At 35.3% G+C, this 21,768-nt stretch overlaps 1 protein-coding gene across 2 annotated transcripts in view; it reads left to right on the top strand.

The window, feature by feature from the left end:
• The window catches only part of wnt4 (wingless-type MMTV integration site family, member 4), a 35,072-nt gene that overhangs the window by 6,111 nt on the left and 7,193 nt on the right, over window positions 1-21,768 (top strand). Inside the window, exon 1 of one of the 2 annotated variants that reach the window (XM_073915477.1) lies at window positions 9,145-9,446. The gene's annotated coding sequence lies outside the window, so the exon portion shown is untranslated. 2 annotated transcript variants of the gene reach the window in all.

The following is a 21,768-nucleotide window of genomic DNA, read 5'->3' as shown; positions in this document are numbered from 1 at the left end:
AACAATTTGCTTTTGTATATTGTTATTATTAGTAGCAGTATTATTTATTATATGCATATTTATATTTGTTTGAATAAAAACAAGCTTACATTTGCCCACCTGTTTTAGGTTTTAGACCATATGGGGCACAGCATGTGTATTTGGATATAAGTGACCACACTTCATTATGATTAAATGTATTGGTTAGTTGTTAGTTTGTGTAATTCATGCTTCAGCCATTTATGTATTTATTTTAATTACATCTAATTAATTAATAAGACATATTTAAATTTTCTGTGTTTTGAGGGAGTGTATTCTGACCTACGGTATCCTCTGATTAGCTATGTCATAGGCTATACTGTAGGTCAAGGGTGGGCAAACTCTGTCCTGGAGGGCTGGTGTCCTGCACAGTTTAGCTCCAACACTAATCAAACACACCTGAACATGCTAATCAGTGTCTTCAACAGAACTAGAAATCTATAAGCAGGTGTGTTTGGGAGAGTTGGAGCTAAACTGTGCAGGACACCGGCCCTCCAGGACCGAGTTTGGACCCATCCCTGCTGTAGGTCAAACTATGCGTCTGATTTGACTTTACTTTCAGGCTATTTGTAGAAACAAGTACCTTTTATGAGAAAACGCTCTTACTGTGTCTATTGGGGCTTTAGAACTGTGGTTTCAAACTGTTGAATGAATTTTCTGATTAGCGTGAGAATGCATTCACAATGGTAGGAACCATAATAGGGGTGGTCAAATGTATATTTATATCATCTATTATTTTAATTATTAACATCATTGCTTAAAATACAGATCAGAATGAACTATTTCTCAGTATTAAAGGGCTGACCCTCCCATACATTTTGTTTTCATGTCCTTCAGGGGGGATCAAGAGTCAGTCCCACCCCCCTGTAATTTGCACCCTACCAATCCGCTTGTTAAGTGTGACGTCACGCGAATCGGCTTCTGGGTCCAAGCGCTCTATTCAACTGAATATCGCAGTATATATGTCCATGCCTAATATCCGATGGCCAGAAAGTGATTATTTTTTATAAATTGTTACATTTTTGGTATTTGTTATGCAGCAAGCCCAGAGATTGTTGTGTACATTATGATTTTATATAAAATTAACTTTAATGTGTGATAGGAATAAAACGTGATCATAAACGACTGATTTCTCCACTCAAATGAGTGGCGGCTTGGACCCGGAAACAGTATTACATACGTCACAAACACGTCACCACTTAACAAGCGGATAACATAAAAGGAAAACATACCCCCTTTTAAAATGGCTTAAATAGAACTATAAACCTGATTAAAAGGTGCATCTCTTTAGATAGGGCAGCCCGATGGCGCAGTGGGTAGCACAATCGCCTCACAGCAAGAAGGTCGCTGTTTTGAGCCCCGGCTGGGTCGGTTGGCATTTCTGTGTGAAGTTTGCATATTCTCCCCGTGTTCGCATAGGGGTTTCCTCTAGGTGCTCCGGATTCCCCCATAAGTCCAAAAACATGTGGTAACATTGTCCGTAGTGTATGAGTGTGTATGGATGTTTCTCAGTGATGGGTTGCAGTTGGAAGGGCATCCACTGTGTAAAGCATGTGCTGGACAAGTTGGCGGTTCATTCTGCTGTGGCAACCTCAGATATATAAAAGGACTGAGCCGAAAAGAAAAAGAATGAATTTAGATATGCAAATTAATCTCTTCAGATATGCAAATGAGTCTCTGCCTCCAAGTCGGCTAAAGTTGTAAATTCTACACAATATTGGATTAATTTTATCCATATTTGTTTGAACCAGAATAATTCTGAAGAAGATAAAGAGTGAATTATACAGGGTTTTCTATAGATTGATGTATCAAAATGATTTTTTTTATCATCTCTCTCTACAAAAATGTAAACTCCAAACAGTATTAGATGTTAGCTTGAATATAGCACCTACTTAAATGTCATTCAGTTTATATGCCTAAAATTCTAGTCAGACACATTTAGAATTGGAATTATCTGACAAAATATTATTAGATTCTATATAAGCAGCACAGTGCATCCCCAAAAATGTAAAATATTGAATTAATTTCCATATTTACGTATATTAAATTGCCATTGATTTCCCAGACAGAGTGTCTTTAAAGCATCAAACACTCCACTAAGCTCATAACCTTCACCATTCAAGATGTTCCGGTCAACTTTCATCATGAACTTTCCTTTTCTAGTGCCATGATGCAACAGTTTCAGAAGTAAAGAAAGAGTTGCGCTGTATCAGATGCACACAAGAGGGATGCTGAGGTCACAGGAGGTTCATTAATGCAACAGCTTGGTTATGGATATAATACAATGTAAAACCACGCAGTTGCATCAGTTTGGGAAGAACTCTTTGCATGGGATGGAAACAACAGTGGTTGAGGCGTTTGCACGGGACGGTCAATAAATAGTTCACAGCTGATGGGCAACATGAGAAGAGAGAAACCTCTAATGCGAAATACATGCTGGCGCCGAGTGCTGATAACACAAATAACAGCAGTGACAACAGCGTAATGAAGCTGTAAAAGCTGTTGTCACATACTTCCACTCATACAGCAGCCTATTAAAAGGTTAATTTGATTAAAACAGACAACTTTTATCTATTAAAATTATTAAAAACTGACGTTGGGACATAATAGTGAAAGAGAGAGTGAAAATATATTTTATTGACTGTCTATTTAAGATTAATTTCCTGTAATAATGTTATTTTCTATATAGGACAAATATATGATGATGCTTTTATTCACAAATGCAGATTGAGAAGAGAGGCCATACACACACACACACACACACAAAAAAATTGGTTGTTTTAAATTTTTAAGCTGAATCAAATAAACTTTGAGTCACTTATTTATTAATATGACTTAAAACAGCTTGCGAAATGCATAAAGTTAAGTGATTAACTTAGTTTAATAAGTTACAACGAACTAAAAACAAACGTAGTCATGACTAATTTATCATATAATTTATTACAGTGAATCTAAAGCTACAGTTCACCTAATAAAATGCCAATTTTACCATATCTATTCACTCTTCACTTGTTCCAAACCTTTATGAGTTGTTTTTTCGTCTACTTCTTTTCGGTTGAACACAAAAGAAGATATTTTGAAGTATGTTGGAAAATGGTTACCATAATGTGTTTTCCTCCCTATTATGGAAGTGAATGAATTGCAACATTCTTTAAAATGTCTTCTTTTGAGTTCAACAGAAAAAAAAAGTTGGAACCACTTAAGTGTGAATATATGGTAAGCAAAGTAATTATTTGAGGGTGAACTATTCCATTTACTATATATGAGTCCGAATATTTATAAAAAGGTGACTTAATATACATGTTTTTTTATTATTATTAATTTTACAGCAAGTAATGTTTCGACTTTAATGTATCAGATAATGTTTGTGAAGATCAGTGTCACAATATGGGTGAAATAATGACATAAATAAATGAGCTGATATCACCCGAATAAAAAAAGCACATTTTATTGTGGAACTGCTAATAAACGCATATGCTTGCCACCTTAATTTATGATTTAGATTGTAATTATATAATCTTTTGTATAAGCTGCTTTGGAGCAATAATTATTGTGAAATCACTTTACAAATAGACTTAATTTTAAAAATTAAAATCCACATTACAAACATATCTACTACATCAAACAATTTAAATGTATTTTTTTTTAAAAACACTGGTGGCCTTAAAATTCTAAGCTGAATCAAATTAACCTTATGAGTCATTTGAACTTATATTATATTAAACTGACTTAAAACTGCTTATAAGATAAAGTTAGAACATGATTAACTTAGTTTAATAAGTTACAATAAACTAAAAACAAATGTGGTCCTGACTAATTTATCATAACCCCACTGTACACCTAAAAAAATGCCAATTCTATCATATCTATTCACTCTTCACTTGTTCCAAACTTTTATGAGTTGTTTTTACTTCTACTTCTTTTCTGTTGAATACAAAATAAGATATTTTGAAGTATGTTGGAAAGTGGTTACTTTAATGTGTTTTCCTTACTTTCATGGAAGTGAATGAATTCCTACTTTCCTTAAAATACCTTTATTTGAGTTCAACAGAAAGAAAAAAACTTTGGAACCTCTTAATAAATTGGGGTAAACTCAGATATAGGGACACTGGAGTGTTTTAAAGCTATGATTCATCAGTGGATCGCTCGTATGTCAGCTTATAGACAAACAAGCTGATTGACATGAATTTGAAACACTCCAGTGTCCCTGTAATTGTGGTTACACCCAGTAAACTGGTGAGTTTGGTGACCTGAGTATGTGAACACCATGGCAAATTAGCCTTTGCCAGTCTCTACAGTGCCCTCGATCTGTCGTATGTACATTTTAAACTAAGTCTGATTAATTTACACCATTTACATTGAAATATTTCATTTCAGATAGCTGTTTTGTAGTTTAACAATAAAACAAACGAATATAAGATTACATTACATTTGAAATGACAATCTCTAAACCATTCTCAGATGTCAAGGGGGCCAAATCAAAGGTTACCATGGGTAGGCATGGGCTGGTATAAGATTCTGCCAGTATGACAACCTTCGGTTTTACGGTATTATGAATACTGCTCTAATATATATTCTTTTTTAATGTCTGTGTAAAAAACAAAACTTTATTCCCCTTTGAAGACAATACATTTTATTTTGGGAAACTTTTGAAATATTTTGGAACAGTAGAGATGTCATTCTCAATAAATAAAAAAGGAATTATTGACTTCTGCAATGCAGTGGCGCAGTAGGTAGTGCTGTCGCCTCACAGCAAAAAGGTCAGTGGGTCGCTGGTTCAAGCCTCGGCTGAGCTGGCGTTTCTGTGTGGAGTTTGCATGTTCTCCCTGCGTTCGTGTGGGTTTCCTCTGGGTGCTCCGGTTTCTCCCACAGTCCAAAGACATGCGGTACAGGTGAATTGGGTAGGCTAAATTGTGCGTAGTGTATGAGTGTATATTTGTGAATGAGTATGTGGATGTTTCCCAGAGATGGGTTGCGGCTGGAAGGGCATCTGCTGTGTAAAAATGTGCTGGATAAGTTGATGGTTCATTCTGTTGTGGCGACCCCGGATTAATAAAGGGACTAAGCCGACACATGAATGAATGAATGACTTCTGCTGTCTTCATTTGTTTCAAAAACACAGATTTCTTTACAATTTAAAAAAGAATCTTTGGAGCTCTACTCTGCTGGAGATACTGCTGTCTTAAAAAACTAAAACAAAAAAAATGAATAAAATAAATAAAATAAAAAAATCTACCATGGGAACGGTATAGCTGAAAATTTTGGCAGTTTTGAAACCTTGACTTTTCCAAACAACGATATACCTTGAAAACGGTTATTGTCCCATGCCTAACCATGGGCCAACTTTGCCCCGTGGGCCCTAGTTTGGGCATCTAGTTTAGAGATTGTCATTTCAAATCTAAAGTGACCTTTTGTACGTTTCCTTTACTGTTAAAAGCTAACTCAAACTAAATCAAGGGCGTAGATACGCTCTTAACATTGTTGGGGACATACATCCCTAGAGTGCATGCATTGAACAGCACAAACTCTGTTTCACGCTTTTAAAAACATGAATAAAGTACATAATGATATAGAATAAACATTTAATAATACAAATAACATCCTGTCCCATGCTGCACAGGTCAATTTAATTTGTAATGCAATTTAATTATTTTAGCCCTATTATTGTTTTTATAATTATGGAGGCCAATATCATAACTGAATTTTGATTAATTGCACAGCCTTAGTTAATAGTTACTCTAATTACTCTAAACTTGACTTGGTGCTAAAGGCATGCAAGCTGTCACGAGGTGGTACCTTTTCAAAAGGTACAAATTTGTACCTAAAAGTTCCATGTTAATACCTCAAGGTAATACCTTATTAGTACCTAAAAAGTACAAAAGTGATCCTCTTAAAATTTGTAGGTACTAATATATACTTTTGAGGTACCAATATAGACCCTTAAAGTACAAATGAGTACCTTTTAAAAAGGTACCACCCCAGTGACAGCTCGGGTATCTTTATTTCTGAGAGTTTAGGTTAAGAATTTATGGAGCATTACTTCATTTTGAAGTTGATTAAATTATTTGTAGGGACATTTCAATAATTAGTGGATCTTGGTGGGGATATGTCCCCTCCGTCCATGCCAATTATACGCCCTTGAATTATATGTTTTAATTAAACAGTGTAAATGAATCAGATTTAGTTTAAATGTACATACTGCACTCAACGCATAGAGAACAAATCAAGGTAAAGGCAGATTCTACTTGACTAGTGTATTAATCATCAAACTCCACTGTGTTATACATGTGTTTAGGGCTGTGCGATTAATCAAAATCGATTCGCAACATTGATTTGAGACGTTGCGATTGGCTAATCGCAAGAGGCTTCGATATTAAATGTATATATATATATATATATATATATATATATATATATATATATATATATATATATATATATATATATATAATTTCTATAGGTGGGCATAGATCATTTTTTTTATCTAGAATAATCTCACTGTGATCTTGCAAATAATCTAGATTATTCTAGATTAAAATGGCTCATTTGAATTCTGCCGAAGGCATTCAGAATATGTAGCTACCCAAATAATTACTAAAAGTAAGTCTTTGAGAACAGGTTTCTCAAGCCAGGTGGCGCATTAGACCAGGGGCTCATCTCCTGTTTCCAAAATGCATCACAAACTGCTTGAGAAACTGTTCTACTATGATAATTGGTGATGAAAATAAATGATGTTCAATAAGATGTACTTGTGTTTACTAACTGTTTATTCAGTTAAACATGAATTTAGAACTGTTTTTGGCCTACATAAGCTCCAAACAGTAATTTTTGATCACCTTAATCCGAATAAAGTCATAACTGAACTAAACAGAAATGAAATTAAGACGTGTGGAGTATGCAGAAATTAGTGGCATTATTGAAGTAAACACCGGGATTAAACTTAAACCGTCATGTAGGACTTTCGGCATATTTTCCCACAAGATCCACACACAGTAAAGGACCGCACACACACACACACACACACACACACCGCGAAATGCGGAAGTTTTTTTCTTTCCATTTGGCGTGCATTATTAAATTCCACAACACTCTTCCACCAGTCCTTACGCCTTATTTGCATCTAATACCGCAGTTTGTCACAGGGGGCATGAATGAAATGTTCATGAGTGAAAGTGGAACTGCAAAACTGCAGTTAAAGTCACCCAAAATGACAGGAAACTGTTACATGAAAGCACTTTACTTAAACACCTTAATTATATTATTGTCTATTAAGACAAATAACTAGATTACAGATGTCCATGTAAGCGTATTTACTAGTGTCATCAAAGTAAGTGAAAGATCCAGAAGGGAATCCCCTGATTTGATTCAGAAGGGCACTTTTTTGTCAGACAGCTCACCAGTCAGGTATACATCAGCGCTAAAATATCAAGGTGAAAGTCATCATAGCTTGCGTAGAATAGACCCAGCTCCCAACCCAACTTTGAGAATAGATTAACACCGATATTTTTTTATCGCGGGATAAAAGTCTCTCGTTAAGGCAGAACATTAACGCCAATAACGGCCCACCACTAATTATTTCATTTCCCCTGCCCAGAGCAAATGCATGACCGTCTCACTAGCCAATTGAGTCAGCACACTTTCTCTCTGCCCAATCAGAATTGCGCAACCGAAAGATGTGGAATGCCCACAATAAAAAACAAACAAACAAACATGAAAGCACGGACAAGTAGGATGATGGTGTCTGCCACTTCAGTAGCATTAATAGATGAATTAATATTAAAGAAAAACAGGACATCGGTAATATGCAAATATTTTGGTCCCAAAGTCACAGATATCAAACAAAAACAGGTCATTTGTAAGAATTGTTGCCAAACTAAGATGAAATACAACAACCAGTATCTAAGAAAGCACCAAAGGCGGCTATATGAGGAGTGTCTTGCTAAAAAGTCAACTGAAAGTATTGCCAGTGACAGTCGATTTAATAGCAAGCAACAGCAAATTTCAGAGTTGTTTTAGCCATGTTAGTTTGCTGAGTGTTCTCTATTTTATATATATATATATATATATATATATATATATGTGTGTGTGTGTGTGTGTGTGTTTGTGTGTTTTTATAATAAAGCTACACTATCGCTCTACTTTGAGTTCAACTTGTTTACAGAAAGTTAAGGTCACTTTAAATTAAACACTTATTTAATATTTAATAGTTAATAAGTATTCAATAATATTTAATAAGTAATAAGTAAATAAGTGATTAAATTCTGAATATTTAAAAAACAATTGAACATATGTTTAAGTAAGTTAATATCTTTTCAGTTCCTTCTTTAACTAACACTCACTGCATTTTAGTAGTAAGAAGCTAGGATACAGATTATTGAGCCAAAGTTTGACAAAATTAAATCACAAATCAACTCAAATCGCAATATCTGTCAAAAAAGTAGCTATTAGATATTTTCCCCAAATCGCACAGCCCTACATGTGATTGTTAATGTTTTTATTGCAGTAAGTTATCATTTTAAATGTTACCCTGCATTAGTTCATATGATTTAAAGTAATGTTTTCTCTTTACTTTTAAATCTTATGAAATAAATTAGTAAGTTTCCCATGGTAACTTTAAAGTAATATGGCATGGTATATTTACCTTTGACCCTCAGTGCTCAATGATATTTGGCTTTTGGGGCTTTTTACAAATAAGTTTGTGCACTCCTGATCTATATTGATTAAATTCAGATGCTTGATGTACCTTTTTTAATCTCTCTGAAAGTCTGTAGTATCTTTGTGGTTCACACATCTGGTCCAAATCCAGTCTTCTAGAAAAGACAGAAACATGTTTAAATAAATATTAACATCCCAGGAAACAAATGGCATCCCTAACGACATACGAGTGTGATTTTTTTTTCATCGTCATTCAATTAGATCCATATGGTTGAATGGTGTTTGATTAATGGCAAATCTAGGAAATGGTTAATAAATGAGAAAACACTGCCCTCTAGAGTTAAAGACACACTGGCAGATAAACAAACTGCTGTAACTCAGGCAAACTTTATAACCAAAAGCATGACTTTTCAGTACATGTGCTGTGTCTGCAAGAGTTAGACATACCAATGAGTCACCGAGGTATTGAGGAAACAAGAGCTGTTTATCACAGGAAGACAGTTGTGCAAGAATGACACATCTGTTTCTGAAAACATGTCGCCTTCTGTGATCGATGGATGAGGTCCTTTCTCTATGGCTGTATCCGAAATCGCATCACATACCAACTAAAAAGTATACTATTTGAGAGGACAGCCATTTCTTTGGGTGTCTGAAATAATAGTGGATGTTATGAAGTGCACAGGACAGAAAGTACCCATAATGCACTGAGTTCGCGTTGATAATACATTTCGCATCGGACCACAAGATGGCGTCTAAAGCGCAACCGTATCAATGTAAGTTTCTAAACAAAATATTGTTTAATTAAAGTAACATTTGCATACATGACAGAAATTAAGTCACAGCATGAATAACATTTAAATAAACAAAAAAATTGTTAAAATTGCTATTTTTTAAGCAATGTACATTCCCCACAATTTTGTCACACAATGTTGTCCCAACACAAATCGATTGTGTTCATTTAATAGTATTTACACATTTAAGTGGAGGTGACACTGTGTCTTAGTAGTTAGCATTGTCACCTCACAGCAAGAAGGTTGCTGGTTCGAGTTCCGGCTTGACCAGCCTAGCCAGGCCAAAACTAGCTAACGTTATGTCCAGCTTAAACCAGGCTGGTCAAGCTGGTTTTAGCTGGTAATTTTCCAGCCTGACCAGCTCAGATCAGGCTGGAAATAGCTGGAAACCAGCCTGGAGGTGGCCAAAACCCCTCTAAAATCAGGCTGGTCGATCAGCTAAAACCAGCCCACCCTTCTCAGGCTGGTTTAAGCTGTTTTTTCAGTTGGGATTCTGTGTGGAGTTTCCCTACTGATCCCCAACCCAACCATCACAGTACTGTAAAAATATTAATTATTGTTATACCGTGTCATAAAAAATGTTGCTATATTAATGTGCATATCCCACTTCCGGCCGTCCGCGTATCGGATCTAGACTTTACAGAGCCATAGTTGAATTGAATAACCTAAACTGGCCAAAGTGAATGTGTGTGAATAGGTGTTTTTCAGTACTGGGTTGCAGCTGGAAGGGCGTGCGCTGCGCAAAACATGTGCTGGATAATTTGCTGGTTCATTCTGCTGTGGCGACCCCTGATGAATAAAAGGGTTAAGGTGAAGGAAAATGAATGAATGAATTTAAATGAATTGAACATAAAACAATTAAGTTGTCCCAATTAAAAATCAAGAATTTGAAGAGTTTGAACAAGCAGCAAAAATATTTTAGTCTAAATGGTTAGACCACCCAAAAAGAAAAAATACAATTAAATTCAAGCAAAATATAGCAAAAATAAATTACAACCTACAAAATGTTTTGCTTTTCTTGATTTTTTTATTTAGTTTTTGGACCATTATCGTAAGTTATTTTGTTAGATTAGCTCATCGACTAATCTAATGTATATGCACAAATATAATATTGCATATAGCTTCCCATTACAAATATGAATTTAAAAGAGAGATTTGTGAGGGGTGTACTCATACATGCTGAGCACTGTAAATACTTTTTAAAATTACACAAAATTATCACAAAATCTTCTTTAAACACCATAAATCTTGGGTAAATTGTGAAACATTTACATTTATGAATATAAAATTTTAGGGCAGCACAGTGGATCAGTGGTTACACTGTCACCTCACAGTCCCAGCTGGGCCAGTTGGCATTTCTGTGTGGAGTTTGCATGTTTTGCATGGCCGTAGTGTATGAGTGTGTGTGAATGTAAGAGTGTATGGGTGTTTCCCAGTACTGGGTTGCGGCTGGAAGGGCATCCACTGTGTACAAATATATTCCGGAATAGTTGGCTGTTTATCGCTGTGGCGACCCCTGATAAATAAGGGACTAAGCCGAAGGAAATTTTAATAATATCAACAAGTAATTTATTATATAAGATATCTTTTTATCCTTAAGTATCAAACCAAACATAATAATTTGTTGCAGGCTAAGTTTTATAAGCAAAGCCAACAACATCATCAATAGTTTTTAAGTTCAAAACAAACTCCTAGGTATTGCTAAAGAACATTAAATGTCTCTAAATAGAGGCGGTGGTAGTACTACCACTACTAATAATAAATAGAAACACGTGGGTGAAATATGAAGCAATGAAATGCATCAGTTTTCAAAAGAGCCTGGATTTATCTCAGACAAACAGCTTTTAATTTGTAGACATGAATAGCCTGTGACGCACAGCTGACAAATATGTAAATATCAAATATTTTTTGTAAACACCATGAGATTGTGGCCCTTGACACCACACCACGTGTGTTTACTTGCTGTCAGTAGCTTGAACAGGTCTGATATTTACCTCATATTTACCACAAAGAGACAGGAAACATCAACAGCCATCGCTGATTATTAATAAACCCTCAAAAAGATGCTGAGTGGAAGTTTTTTAGTTGCAGTTTCCTTTTTAGTCTACATTTATACAGCTATGTGAAAAAAAAAAATTAAGACACCATTTTAAACACTTTCAGTTTCTATGGATCTATTAAGTAAGGCTTTGAGTAAAATCTAAATATAAATTTTATTCTAGGAAAGTCTGAAAGCATTTCGTACAAATTGTAAATAAACATTGTCATTTTACAGCATTTTATTTAGTTTTTTTTATTTTTATTTTTTTAGGAAATGACAATTGAAAAATTTTGAAATTTTCAATTGAGAATTCAGGTGATTCTAAATATTGATTTGTTAACTCTTTAGGAGATAAAACAATGGTATTGTGTCGTTTAAAAGGGATTATACTGTAGGCTTATCAAGGCTAAAAATGGCAGCTTTGTTATTTTACCTCATATTATATTTTTATATTATTATACTATATTTTATAATATGTTTTTATCATAATACATTTGATATTTTTTGGCTAAAAAAAGCAGCTTTATTTTACTTCGTATTATACAAAAAAAATGTTTTACTCAAACACAATCCAGAGGTGTAATAAAGTAAGAAAGAACAAAAGAAAGAAAGAAAGAAAGAAAGAAAGAAAGAAAGAAAGAAAGAACCTAGTGGCCTTAGTTTTTTCTATAGCTGTGTATATTATAAATTATACACAGGACCCATTAGGTGCCATTTATAATGTTATTTTCCCCCCACATAAATCCTTGTTTCTAATCAAAAACTGAATTACATTTTAAAAAGTTAATAACGAATTACATTTTAGAATATATATATATATATATATATATATATATATATATATATATATATATATATATATATATATATATATATATATATATATATATATATTTATTTATTTATTTATCTGTTGTTTTGAATTTAAAAAATATGTAAATAAATGCAGCCTTGGTGAGCATTAAAAAGATCTTCCCAACTTTGCTAACCATTTATAATGTTTAACTTTTTCACTAGCATATCATATATTTTTTCTATTAATCCAAAAAATGATTTACATTTTAATACGTTAATAAGAAAAAGCTAATAATATCTAACATTACACAATAAAACTGATATTTTAAACTGTAAAAGTATGTAAATAAATGCAGCCTTGGTTAGAATCGAAAATCTTACTAACTTTAAGTTGTTAAAATATAATATCTGTTACACTTTATTTTGATGGTCCGTTTGTTGAATTTAAGTTACATTGCCTACTAATTCTCATTAGATTATAAGTTGACTGTTAGGTTGGGGTAGGGTTAGGGTAAGCTGACATGTACTTGTTTCTTATAGTCAGTTAAATGTCTGTTAAAGGAGCTGAATCAACAGATATTAAGTAGACAGTCTACAAATGCTAAAGACCATCAAAATAAAGTGTTACCTATAATGACCACCCCACCCCATCCCTTTTTCCTAGTAAAATCAGAGTTTGGTCACCTAACATCTTTAAAAAGAAAGAGAATACATTTAAATTGAATTGAGGTTAAATACAACCTACAAAATTTCAACTTAATGTTATATTTTTATATATTATATGTTTCTTTTGGAGCGCATCAGCTGACAGTCACGCACTGCTATATGACTGTTTTGAGGATTGCATATGAAGGGGAGACGGCACCTGTAATGAGAAGAAAAGATAATCCCGCGGTTTTAATATTTATTTCAAAGGGTTTTTTATGCCTAAAATGCCTAAAAGTGAAAGCACAGAACAGACTCACATTTAAGAGCAAGGGGCGGCCCCTTGTGGTTCGGCGGTATGGGCCGCGTATAGGGAGGGCTCTAAAATGTTTATTTGCCACCATTCAAAGAAAGACTGAAAATATGGGAGAAGTTCGGGAAAATACCTTTACGGGATGACAGCGGGATAGAAGTGTAAAATACGGGAGAATCCCTAGAAAAATGGGAGAGTTGACGGCTATGAAGATGCCTCTCGTATGGAGAATGAAGTTGGATTCAAGTCAGGTGATTGGCTGGGCCATTCTACAGCTTGATTTTCTTTCTCTGAAAGCATTTGAGAGTTTCCTTGGCTGTGTTTTGGATCATTGTCTTTCTGAAATGTCCACTCTGGTTTCATCTTCATCCTCCTGCTAATGCAGATGTTGAACTGAAGCAGCGAATATTAATTTTCAATGATGAAGGCCAGAAGTTTCCTGAAGACTCCTGTCTGGGCTTTCGCTGCCTTTCAGCACCTCCCTTTCGTCATGTGTTCAACACTTTTTCTCTGTGTTGTTACACATAACTTAATTTGTAAACTAATTAGTTTAGTTTTCATTGCATATATTGATTTCTTTGATTGTTACAAACATTTGGTGAAGATTTCAAGTTAACGGCACCTTTAGAAATATGCTTTCTGAGAAAAATTGTGACGTGTTCAATACTTATTTCCCCTGCTGTATCAGTGCCAGATGGTCTCATAAGACTCTCGCTGGTATCAGATTGTCTCACAAACAAAAAACCTCCTGAAGAACAGTCTGTCTGGGAAAGAGATTGTCCGGGACCTTGAGAGAATCTTGTTTTCATTTCTCCCCAATTTCTAGCATTCTCTTCTGCTTTATTTTCCCTAAAAACCGTCCTCTCTAATCGAGTGGACTGTGGGATTTTGGGAGATACCTTTCTGGGAGGTTTTTGCGGGAGCATTTCACCTGGAGCAGGGTGCCGTCTTCCTTTTGTGTCATGTTTGTGTTACTCAACCCGGGCCTCGGAGCGCTGTTGGCTCCAGATGGCTTAGCCCAGCGCGACTTAGCACGCAACTGTACCGTTCCTGAGAGTTTGGAAGAAAATGAGAGAGAAAGAGAAGGCAGCAACATCCATGCCAGGCTGTATATACTGTATATCCACTCACAAGCCACTGTATAAACAGACTTAAATAATGTACAGTATACTGCCATTCAAACGTGTGAACTGAAGTTGGTGACTTTTGCTCACCAAGGCTGCATTTACATACTTTTACAATCCAAAAATAGCTGTTTTTATTGTATTATATTGTGAAATGTTAGATATTATTAGCTTTTTTTTATTAACTTATTAAAATGCAAATAATTTTTTGATGGAAAAAATGGATTGTTTGGGGGAATATGACATTGTAATGGTACCTTCCACTAGCTTGAAGTTGGTAAGTTTTTTTTAAGCTCACCAAGTCTGCGTTTATTTAGATATTTTTACAATTCAAAAATAGTTTTATTAATTGTATTCTATTGTACAATGCAAGTTATTATTAACTTGTGTTTTTAACTTCTTAAAATGGAATACATTTTTGATCAATAGATAAAAAGACATGATTTGTTTGTGAAAACACAGCATTATAAATGGTACCTTTTAAAAGTTTGAAGTTGGTAAGATTGTATTTTTTATTTACATTTATTTACATATTTTTACAATTGGGCGACATGGTGGCTCAGTGGTTAGCACTGTCACCTCACAGCAAGAAGGTTGCTGGTTTGAGTTTGCATGTTCTCCCCGTGTTGGTGTAGGTTTCCTCTGGATGCTCCGGTTTCCCCCACAGTCCAAAGACATGCGCTATAGGTGAATTGGGTAAGCTAATTTGACCGTAGTGTATGCGTTTTTCCCAGTACTGGCTTGCAGCTGGAAGGGAATCTGCTGTGTAAAACATATACTGGAGTAGTTGGCGGTTCATTCCGCTGTGGTGGCCTCTGAAACAGAGACTAAGCCGGAGTAAAACGAATGAATTTTTACAACTTTATTTTACCATATTGTGTAATGTAAGTTATTATTAACTTTTTTATTAACCTTTTAATTTGCAATTATTTAATTTTTTTTCTTTTTTTTTTAATTATATGGCCAAATGGTAGATATTATTCACTTTTTCTTATTAACTTTTTAAAATATAAATCACTTTTTTGATTAATGAACCTAAAAGAGCACATGTCACTCCGCTGCTCATCCGTTTGCACTGGCTGCCAGTTGCCGCTCGCATCAAATTCAAAGCTCTGATGTTTGCCTACAAAGCGACTTCTGGCTTCGCTCCTTCTTATCTGTTCTCACTTCTGCAGATTTATGTGCCCTCCAGAAACCTGCTTTCTGTGAATGAACGTCGCCTCGTGGTTCCATCCCAAAGAGGGAAAAAATCACTTTCCCGAACGCTCGCGTTCAATCTGCCCAGTTGGTGGAATGAACTCCCTAACTGCATCAGAACGGCAGAGACACTCGCTGTTTTCAAAAAACGACTAAAAACTCATATATTTAGTCTCCACTTCACTTCCTAATCTGCAATTGCCTCTCTGGATATACCACTAACTGTACTCAAAAAAAAAAAAAAAAAAAATAATAATAATAATAATAATTTTACTAATACTTTCCTTCTTAGACTTTACAGACCTGAAACTTGCCTATAGCACTTATTCATTGTTGCTCTTATAATTGTGTAAATTGCTTCCTTGTCCTCATTTGTAAGTCGCTTTGGATAAAAGCGTCTGCTAAATGACTAAATGTAAATGTTTCATTCCTTCCTTTGTTCATTTGTGCCTGCTTTCCTTTGTCCCTTCCTTCCTTACTTTGTTCCCCCTTTCCTTCGTTCGTTCGTTCTTTCATTGGTTCCCTTATTTGTCCCTTCGTTCATTCCTCGTTTCTTCTTTCCTTCTTTCGTTTGTTTCTACTTCCCTTCCCTCCTCTCTTCTTAATTCATATTCAACTGTTTGTTAAATGATTTGTTCATTTACTTTCATTATTGTTGTTTATGATCCAATTTTGTAGTCCACTTTTGGACTATAACCCATGCCCCAATGTTTTTAAAAGTTGCTTTAACTGATTGTACTTTTGAAAGCACATTGTACATCCATCCAGTCATGTAAAAAAAGATTCAAATACACCAAAATATGTCGTCTATATTCACTGAGAAATGGATAAAAATATCTATTTTCAAAAGGGGGTGTACTTATTCATGCTGAGCACTGTATTATTTACCAGCGCGTATCCCTGCAAACGCATGGGCCTCCTCTGCCATTTGGCTGCCAGATTCATTATCAGGTCAGGATCACAGAGCTAATTTACTGCTGAAACAAACAAAAGCTGTAAACATGCATGCAGGAACATGCAATCGCCAACAGATGCTACACATGATAAAAGAAACTCAAACACCCTGCAAGCTTAATGCGTGTGTGTCTGTGTGCATCTGGATGCTGATGTCATGGCTGGTCTTCTGGCTGGACACAAGTGTGTTATCAAAGCTCATGAGAACAGAGATGATGGTCTGGTGGACAAGGAGGTGTTTGTTTCTTATCTGCCCCAGTCTTGGCCTTCAAAATCAGCTCATGTCAACAGCCGAGAGCGGTTGATGCTCCACTGCCAGCCGCTGGGGTCTAGATGTGCTGTTTTTAACTTGTTAAGACGAGCTCTGGAATGAAAAAGACCTCAAGACTATATTGTACACTTTAAGAAACAAAAGTTATTGATTTTTTTTTCAGTGGCTTAGTGGTTAGCACTGTCGCCTCACAGCAAGAAGGTCCCTGGTTCAAGTCCCGGCTGGGCCAGTTGGTGTTTCTGTTTAGAGTTTGCATGTGGGTTTCCTCCGGGTGCTCCCCCATAGTCCAAAGACATGCGCAATAGGTGAATTGAATAAACTAAATTGGTTGAAGTGTATGTGTGTGTGTGTGTGTGTGTGGCTACAACACAAAGTTGGTGGTTTTAATTTACGGTAGCCTAGGGCACGTTCATAAACTGTGTGTGAGGGGACTACAAATTGCCGGACTCAAATTGCAATGTATTGTTCTGTATCTGCAATAATAGGCAGTCTTCATGTGTGGAGAAGACGATGCCATCTCTATCCTTAATCCATTTACTTAATACTACGCGCAGAATGGATTGAGTGTTTAATAGTGCCACGCAAAAGATCATCAATGGTTGTATGCTACTTGTACTGTGAAACATCATGGGTTCCTTACGATTATTTGGATGCTGCGTTGCGTTAATTAGTATTAGTCATTCCAAATAAAATGAATCAAATGTGCATGTGTGTGTGTGTGTGAGAATGTAAGAGTATATAGGTGTTTCCCAGTACTGGGTTGCAGCTGGAAGGGCATCCACTTGCATACAACATTTATAAGAGTAATTGGAGGTTCATTCCGCTTTAGAAATCCCTGATAAATCATGGACAAAGTCAAAGGAGAGCTAGTTATTTTATATACTGACTTTTTCGGTGCTCAAGGATGATTTACAATAACAATAAGTGACACTGGCAACTATTGGCCTGACATGCATAATATATCGATTCATTTTCATGTATGTGTACAGTATTTATATGGACTAGGGCTGCTCCATATTGGAAAAATCTGACATAGCGATGTGTTGTTTTTTTGTGATTAAATCTGCTGCATTTGTGATATGAACACAATTTCACCAGACGACTTAAATAGCTCTATTTGGAAATAGTTTCTCATAATTGAATTTGTAAGGTAGTGAATCATAATCCACCTACTGGACATTTGAAGTACTGTACTATATATTTAGGTTACTTTCGGTTTCTCCCAGCGTGCGGTCGAAAGTAACGAACATGCAGATTATTTCTGGGGCTAATTTAAACTTTGAAATATGTATCCGCAAATCCGCTCTGTTTTCACTAAAGCTCTATTTTTTAAACTATTCAAGGGTCATTTGATTATATTCAGTTTTATACTGCCTATATTTGCTGTACAAACACATCTTCGTGGCTTACACGTTAAGGTGGTGATGTAAATATGATCATTTTGCTAATATTTGATTCAAATAGTCTCATTAATAGATTTTCCTGATATGCATATTAAGAATTGTATAAAAAAGGCGCATTAGTAAAACTTTACAGCTGGATGAATTGAACATGTTAGAGTACATGTGAATATGTACATTACCCCTCTGTTTTTTAAAAAAAGAAAGATATCAAGAAGAAAAAATGCTAGTAAAGTCAATAAAGCTGCCCAAATTGCATTCTGCTAGTGCTGTTAGTCTTACGCTTACTTTTGGTTCAGCAACAATTAATCGGGACATAATAATTTTTTCATTATGCCTTTTATTAAATTATAGTATTTTTATAGCAATTTAAACTACCCCTTCAGTATGTACAACAACATTATTATTTTTTCAATTGCAACAAGGATACTCAGAGTTTTAAAACATTGCTTTGCTACAGCAATCCACATTTGAAAATGCTTTTAGAGGCTAAATATAAATAAAACCCCAGCAAACTGCCCATACCACTTTAGAATTGTATGTCTATTTTACAACTATAGTCAAAGGTATGGAAAAAAAAATCTGTTCATATTAATTAAAACATAGGGGGCGCCCTTGTATGCTTACCAATGGAAACTGGTGGTCATGTTCGGTACTGCAGCCAAACTAAATCTTACTGGAAGCTCTTTTTTAGAGATATCAACGTAAAATTCAGAATTTCTTCAGATATTTAGCTTAGATTTACTATAGGTTTTTGGCTAAAACAGGTTTTGAAAATTACATATTTTATGTGTTATAATAAGATATAAATGTATTGTTTAATTATCTTCAAAACAAAGGCACACGTTATCTTTTTATTTAACTTTTTCACTTCAGCTACAATATGACATCGGTCTTTTTAAAAATGTGACCAAGCTTAAATGGATGTACCAATGAGGGTCAGAAATCATTTTAGTTGAACATGACATTTTCATGCCTATTGTAATGATCACCAGTGATCTAATACTCACTGGAGAACTACACATTTGTCACTGAACTGGACTACAAATACCATCATGCACTTCACACACACCAGTTCCCGTTTCCCCCTGATTGCACACACAGCTTGTAACTCATAATTGCCTGCTTATCCTGGACTTTATATTCAACTGTCACACACATACATTGCTGAGTCTTGTTTTCACCTAGCGAACATAAAGTATTTTTCCTGTTTGACTTGCAGTGTTTTGATCCGTGTCTTGTTTACCATTTTGATTCTTTGCCGCCCAGCCTGACCATTTGCCTGTTTTTCAACCACATATTTTGGATTATCTTCATGCTACAGTTTGCTCCTGTTTTTGACCATTGCCTGCATGACTTCTCTTTTTAATTAACTGCATGTGGATTTGCATGTCTGTTGTCCAGCATCATCCGTTACACCTATGTTCAAAAAGTTTGGGCAACAGTTAAGGGGTTAAAAACACATTCAGATAATAAACTTTCACCCGATTATAATTACACTCTTCTTCATTAACTATAATTAACTATATAATCAACTATATTCCAAACTCAACGTTGCATATATCTTGACTACTACGGATGCACACGTTGCAATATTGACAATATATTGTGCTTCTTTTAAGTCGAAAGGTCTCTTCTGTGGCACTGCTGCACAAACAACCCTCATTCTTAAGTATATTTACTCGCAATTATATGATGAGCATTTCTTGATCTGTGCTGATTTTGATGATAACCCTTGAGCTACAATCCGAATCAATCAACCGCAAGATCTGGCAACCTTGAATATTTACACAACTGTACCTTTAAAGCCACTCTTGGGACTTTACATTTGGGCCTGCTTTCCAATTAGTCATCACCACACCAAAAGATCCTTAGAAACAAATAAAGGCAAAACAACCATGCGTGACGCCTTTGCAAACATCACCTGCACGCAACTCCCGAAATGCATCAGCCGGAACTTAAACATCCACAACTTTGATCTGTAACCGTTCTTGATGATAATGAGAGCAAGCTCGGTGTGTTCGGATGAAAACCTGAGCGCCGTGTTGTTGTATAGGACTATTTTTATAAGGTGGCTTGAAGAGATGGAGCTCTTTAAAGTGATGGTGTTGCCCCGACCTCGTGGCCCTGGAGGTGATGGGTGAAGATAGTTCCTATCCACCTCTTTTAAAATCAGCATTACCTCATCTGCCGAGCACACAGCAAGACCATACTGTTTATGTTACAGCTGTTTATTGTGCTATAGGGCCGATGAGAAACCCATGGTGGGTCACTGAATTAGAAGAGCGATGTATAGGTCAGGGTTAAGGTTAATGGAAACCATAACAACCCAATTAGAGTGTTTAATCAAAAAAAAATGAGAAAGAGAGAGAGAGAGAGAGAGAGAGAGGGTGGAGAGAGAGAGAAAGAGAGAGAGAGAGAGAGAGAGAGTTGTGAAAGAATTATAATGAAATAAAGAATGGAAGAATAGAATGATACAGCATATAATGGAATAGAAAAGAAAAGAATGATACAGCATATAGTGAAATATAATAGAATAGAATGATACAGCATATATTGGAAGAGAATAGAATGATACAGCATAGAATAGAATAGAATAGAATAGAATAGAATAGAAAAGAATAGAATATATTGGAATAGAATAGAATGATACAGCATAGAATGGAATAGAATAGAATAGAATAGAATGATACAGCATATATTGGAAGATAATAGAATAGAATGATACAGCATAGAATAGAATAGAATAGAATAGAATAGAATAGAATAGAATAGAATAGAATAGAATAGAATGATACAGCATATAGTGGAATAGAATAGAATTATACAGCATAGAATAGAATAGAAAAGAATAGAATAGAATAGAAAAGAATAGAATATATTGGAATAGAATAGAATGATACAGCATAGAATGGAATAGAATAGAATAGAATGATACAGCATATAATGGAATAGAATAGAATTATACAGCATAGAATAGAAAAGAATAGAATAAAATAGAATAGAATAAAATAGAATAGAATAGAATGATACAGCATATAGTGGAATAGAATAGAATGGATAGGAATAGGGGCAGCACGGTGGCACAGTGTGTAGCACAATTGCCTCCAAGCAAGAAGGTCGCTGATTCAAGCCCTGGCTGGGTCAGTTGGCATTTCTGTGTGGGGATGCATGTTCTCCCCGTGTTGGCGTGGGTTTCCTCCGGGTGCTCCGGTTTCCCCCACAAGCCCAAAAACATGTGGTAATAGTAATAGTTGTATTGGGTGGGCTAAATTGTCCGTAGTGTATGTGTTTGAATGAGTATGTATGGATATTTCTCAAGTGATGGGTTGTAGTTGGAAGGGCATCCGCTATATAAAACATATGCTGGATAAGTTGGTGGTTCATTCCACTGTGGCGACCCGGGATTAATAAAGGGCTAAGTGTTTGAACTATACTGTTGCCTTTGGGGAAGCCCACTTTATTTCTATCGGGGGTTGTAACGACATTGTGTGCGACTTATCATTGCAGAAAGGCTTGAATTAACTCCACAACAAATACATCAAATAATCATTGGTAAAGTTC

Source organism: Danio rerio, chromosome 11 (assembly GCF_049306965.1).
Source record: "Danio rerio strain Tuebingen ecotype United States chromosome 11, GRCz12tu, whole genome shotgun sequence".
NCBI classification, from domain to species: Eukaryota; Metazoa; Chordata; class Actinopteri; order Cypriniformes; family Danionidae; genus Danio; species Danio rerio.
The sequence above is the reverse complement of the archived record's forward strand: the minus strand, read 5'-3'. Positions and strand labels throughout refer to the sequence as shown.